The sequence below is a fragment of the Colobus angolensis genome, unplaced genomic scaffold (assembly GCF_000951035.1).
Source record: "Colobus angolensis palliatus isolate OR3802 unplaced genomic scaffold, Cang.pa_1.0 Scaffold162, whole genome shotgun sequence".
In the NCBI taxonomy this organism is placed as follows: Eukaryota; Metazoa; Chordata; class Mammalia; order Primates; family Cercopithecidae; genus Colobus; species Colobus angolensis.
The window spans coordinates 4,789,014-4,794,773 of NW_012114733.1; the positions used below are offsets into that span (position 1 = coordinate 4,789,014).

At 45.1% G+C, this 5,760-nt stretch overlaps 1 protein-coding gene across 1 annotated transcript in view; it reads left to right on the forward strand.

The window, feature by feature from the left end:
• PLGRKT (plasminogen receptor, C-terminal lysine transmembrane protein) overlaps positions 1-5,760 on the forward strand; it is a 267,718-nt gene that overhangs the window by 689 nt on the left and 261,269 nt on the right. The window lies entirely within an intron of this gene.

Consider the following 5,760-nt stretch of genomic DNA (forward strand, 5'->3'; position numbering starts at 1 on the left):
GCGTGGGTCGGGCCGGGGAGGGCCGGCGCGCGCGCTCTGGAGGCTCCTGCTGTCCCCCTAGCTGTATCCTGAAGCTCCGCCTAAGCCTCGCCCGCGGCTGCCGGGCTGCGTCGGCACTTCTGCTCTCTGGCCCAGCACTTGCTCCTCTCCCTAGCAATCTCCAGGGTTTTGCCTGGCAGACCTGGGCAACCGCCTGAGACTCCGAGACAAGTGGGGCGAGTCCAGGGATAACGCAGCAGCAAGGCGACTGGGCCCGTGGAACACGCCCTGGCCTGGCCAAATTGGACCTCCCTTCCGGATTGGCGGGGTCTCGGTGGGGGCGGGCCGGATGCCGAGGAGCTGGAGTCACGTGACGCCCTGCGCGGATTCCCACTCTGGGCTGCTGGCCTACTGTGGCTATAGAGGGTTGTAGGGGCTTTTACCGTGTGAGCGCCTTGAATGCCGGGGTCTGCAGTGAGAGCTGGTGATGAAGCTCCTGCCCCTATAAAGCTTACATCCCTAAGGGAGTGTTTGTTTAGTCAGTAAATAAACCACTCACCATGAAAGTATTAAGTTCTGCCTTCTGCCTTTCAGGAGTTCTAAATCTGTGTCTGAAATCGGTTTCCATTCGTCTGAGCCTCTACCAGCCATAACTTTAGATAGGAGGAGGCTATCTCTTTCGTGCTGCAAAAGGGTTGGACTTAGTTTAAGAACTGGAAGGGACTGGTGATAGCTTAGGTTCATATTTAGCTTTTGGACTCCAGGTATCACCTTAACTGTAACTTTCAACGGATTGACCCAGTGGTAACCTCTGAATAGAAGGAGGGTTGAGGGGATGTGGTGTGGAATGGGGAAGGAGGAGTTTCAAATAGAAGAAAGATTTGCTTCTCGTTGTCTGCCTTTTTTGTTACAGTTTGAATTTTTACATGTTTGTGTTACTTTTTCCATTAAAAAGCCAGGTTTAAAAACTGAACCCACATTAAAAAGTAGCAACATATGCGGGGTGCGGCGGCTCACGCCTGTAATCCTAGCATTTTGGGAGGCCGAGGCGGGCAGATCACGTGAGGTAAGCAGTTCGAGACCAGCCTGGCCAACATGGTGAAACCCCGTCTTACTGAAAATACAAAAAGCTGGGTGTGGTGGCAGGTGCCTGTAATCCCAGTTACTCGGGAGGCTAAGTCAGGAGAATTGCTTGAACCTGGGAGGCGGAGGTTGCAGTGAGCCAAGATCCCGCCACTGCACTCCAGCCTGGGCAACAGAGTGAGACTGTCTCAAAAAAAAAAAAAGTAGCAACATAAACAGAAAAAAGGAAACAGAGGAACTTAATTCATATTAGATATAGCATTGTAGCTGGTATTCGTAACAAAATATGTAACTTTCTGTAATTTTTTTAAACATTCACCGCATTCCCTAGAAGGTGATTATAGAACCCTGGATTCCTCAAATGAAGGTTGAAACTGCCTCACCACTCACCAGCCTGTTGTGATCAGGTTGTCTTCTTGGTGTCTACCTTCCCACAGTCCAACACAGCAGCCTGGAACATAGTAAGCATAGTAAGCTGGCAATATTTGTCAAGACAAACCGTGAATGAAACCCTGATCCAGCTGAGCTACATCATTAGACAAAGAGGCCCAGAGAGGTTTCTTAACTTGCCAATTTAAAATTGTAGAATAACAAAGTTGCATCATACTTTCATCTTAGATTCAGTTATGCACTTGGCAGAAAGAGAGAGGAAATGAAAATGTTCTAGTGCAACAATTCTGCTGGCAGTGTTACTGAATGTTTGTCCCAGCTGTCTCTCAGAGAGTCTTTGTTCTCATGTGTCTCTCAAGTCTGTCATACTGTGCTCATGGGCAATTTAAGGAACTTCTAAGCAATTTTTATTGCACTTAATTTTAACCTTGCTGACTTTAGAAGCTAATTCCTCTGGCACACTCCTGTGTAGCACTTAAGATTCACAAAATAATTTCAAATGCTTGTCTTGATTTAATTCACAGTAAACATTCAAGGTGGGTGACATTGGTGTGATGTTGTTGTTCTCACTTTCTTAAGTGAGGAAACATGACAAGTGTGGTACGTATGCCTGAAGTCACATGGCCTGAAAAGAACTGATGTTCTTTCTACAGATTCAGTGTGATTTCTTTTTTCTTTTTTTTTTCTTAGTTGGAGTTGCGCTCTTGTTGCCCAGGTTGATGTGCAGTGGTGCCATCTCAGCTCACTGCAACCTCCACCTCCTGGATTCAAGCAGTTCTACCTCAGCCTCCAGAGTAGTTGGGATTACAGGCATGCACCACCATGCCCAGCTAATTTTGTATTTTTAGTACAGACGGGGTTTCTCTATGTTGGTCAGGCTGGTCTGGAACTCCTGACCTCAGGTAATCTGCTCACCTTGGCCTCCCAGAGTGCTGGGATTACAGGCATGAGCCACCGCGCCCAGGCTCCAGTGTGATTTTTTTAAAATGTAAGGTTTGGCTGGGCATGGTGGCTCACACCTGTAATCCCAAAACTTTGGGAGGTCAAGGCAGGCAGATCACGAGGTTGGGAGTTCGAGACCAGCCTGGCCAAAATGATGAAACCCTGTCTTTCTTCTAAAAAAAAATACAAAAATTAGCCGGACATGGTGGCATTCACCTGTCATCCCAGCTACTCCAGAAGCTGAGGCAGGAGAATTGCTTGAACCCGAGAGGCGTAGGTTGCGGTGAGCCAAGATTGCGCCACTGCACTCCAGCCTGGGTGACAGAGTGAGACTTTGTCTCAAAAAAAAAAAAAAGAAATTAAGGCTTATGGCAACCCTGCATCAAGTAAGTCTATTAGTGCCATTTTTCCAACAGCATATGCTCTTTAGGCTGAACTAAATTGTGGTAATTTCTCTGGACAGTGAGAGGGAGAGGGGAAAAACCTCTAGGTCTTTCTCCCTGGTGGGGAGAAAAGGAAATATCTGACTCTCCAAAACCCCATACTTGAGAGTTCCCCCATTGTGACAAAAATATTATTGGCTGGATTTTTCAACTTTCTTTTTCTTTTTTTTTTTGAGACAGAGCATTGCTTTGTTGCCCAGGCTGGAGTGCAGTGGTGCAATCTTGGCTCACTGCAACCTCCGCCTTCCGGGTTCAAGCGATTCTCGTACCTCAGCCTCCTGAGTAGCTGGGACCAGCTGCACCACCATGCCTGGCTAGGTTTTGTATTTTTAGTAGAGATGGGGTTTCATCATGTGCCAGGCTAGTCTCCCAACTCCTAGTCTCAAATGATCCACCAGCTCGGCCTCCTAAAGTGCTGGGATAACAGGTGTGAACCACCGTGCCTGGCTTCAACTTTCAAATACCATATTTTAACTTCATTTTGTAAAATATACTAACAGTTTCCATGCCTTAGGTCTTCCTTCTCCTTTTTCTACCAGCTTCCCCCACCACTCTAGTCAAAATTTTTGGACTCTGTTCTAAGATTAAGCTTACGATAAAAATTAGTAGGGGACTGGGCAGTGTAATCACGCCTGTAATCTCAGCACTTTCAGAGGCCAAGGTAGGCAGATCACTTGAGCCCAGGAGTTTGAGACCAGCCTGGGCCACACGGTGCAACCCTGTCTCTACAAAAAATTAGCCGGCACTGTGGCATACATACTGTGGTCCCAGCCCTTCAGGCGGCTAAGGCAGGAGAATTGCTTGAGCCCGGGAGACAGAGGTAGCAGTGAGCCAAGATCGTGCTATTGCACTCCCACCTGACTGACAGGAACAAAATCCTGTCTCAAAAAAAAAAAAAGTTAATTAGGTGCATGTTTTCATCTATGAAACTTATAAACTTTTTAAATTACAAGAACTAATGTTGGTAAGAGTACACATAAGAAACAGGGATACATTTAGACACTCTTGATGGAAGTGTAATTTGGTCCTTTTTTTTTTTAATCCAAGGTTTGTGGTAACCCTGTGTTGAGCAAGTCAATTGGCACCATTTTTTCTAATAGTATATGCTCACTTCATGGCTCTGTATCACATTTTGGTAATTCTTTCAATATTTGAAACTTTTTTCATTATTAGTATATGTGTTGTGATGATTTGTGATCAGTGGTCTTCGATGTAACTATTGTAATTATTTTGTGGTGTCATGTACCACGTCTGTGTAGGATGGAGAACTTAAGCGGTAAATGTTGTGTATGTTCTGACTGTTCCATCACCGGGCAGTTCCTCTATCTCTCTCCCTTGCTTTGGGCCTCCCTATCCCCTGATATGCAACAATATTGAAAATTAGGCCTGTTAGTAACCCAACAGTAGCCTCTAAGTGTTCAAGTGAAAGGAAGAATCCCGTCTCTCACTTTAAGTAAAAAGCTAGAAATGGTTAAACTAAGTGAGGAAGGCATGTTGAAACCAAAGCTAGGCCAAAAGCTAGGCCTCTTGTACCAGTTAGCCAAGTTACGAATGCAAAGGAAAAAAAAGTTCTTAAAGGAAATTAAAAGTGCCACTCTGGAGAACATAGGAATGACAAAGCAAAACAGCCTTGTTGCTGACCTGGAGAAAGTTTTAGTGGTCTAGATAGAAGATCAAGCAAGCCACAACATTCTCTTAAACCAGACGCAGTGCCTCATGCCTGTAATCCCAGCACTGTGGGAGGCTGAGACAGGAGGATCACTTGAGCCCAAGACTTCAAGACCAGCCTGGGCAATATAGCAAGACCCCATTTCTTTTTTAAAAAACAGTTTTAATTAGCTAGGTGTGGTGGTGTATACCTGTAGTCTTAGCTACTTGGGAGGCTGAGACAGGGGGATCACTTGAGCCCAGGAGTTCCAGATTACAATGAGCTATGTATGTGTGCCACTAGCCTGGGTGACAGAGTGAGACCCTGTCTCTAAAATGAAGCAAAAACCAGTTTTTAAAAAGCATTCCCTTAAGCCAAAGCCTAGGCCTGAGCAATGCCCTAGCTCTCCTCAATTCTGTGAAGCCTATGAGAGGCAGAAGAAACATTTGAAGCTAGCAGAGGTTGGTTCATGAGGTTTACCAAAAGAAGCTGTGTCCATAACAAAAGTGCAAAGTGAAGTAGCAAGTTATCCAGAAGATCTAGCTAAGATCTTTGATAAAGGTGACTACATTAAACAACAGATCTTCAGTGTAGACAAAACAGCCATCTATTGGAATAAGATGCCATCTAGGACTTTCATAGTTAGAGAGGAAAAGTCAATGCTTGGCTTCAAAGCTTCAAAGGACAGGCTGACTCTCGTTAGTGGCTAATAAGGCTGGTGACTTTTTTGGTCTAAGCCAGTGCTCATTTACCATTCCTAGAATCCTAGGGCCCTTAAGAATTATGTCAAGTCTACCCTGTCTGTGCTCTGTAGATGGAACAGCAAAGCATGGATGTCAGCACATCCGTTTCCAGTGTCGTTTATTGAATATTTTAAGCTCTTGTTGAGAACTACTACTTGGAATGAAAGAGTCCTTTAAAACTTTTACTGTTCATGGACAGCACATCTAGCCATCCAAGAGTTCTGATGGAGACATACAAGGAGATTAATGCTGTTTCCTTGCCTGCTAATGCAATATCCATTCTGTAGCCCATGGACCAAGGAGTAATTTTGACTTTTAAGTCTTATTATTTAAGAAATACATATCATAAGGCTAGAGCTGCTATGAAATGCAGCTGTACATAGTGAATCTGCTATACATAGTGATTCCTCTGATGAATCTGAGCAAAGTAAATCTAAAACCTTGTGGAAAGGGGCCCGGCGTGGTGGCTTACGCCTGTAATCCCAGTGCTTTGGGAGGCTGAGGTGGGTGGATCACCTGAGGTCAGGAGTTC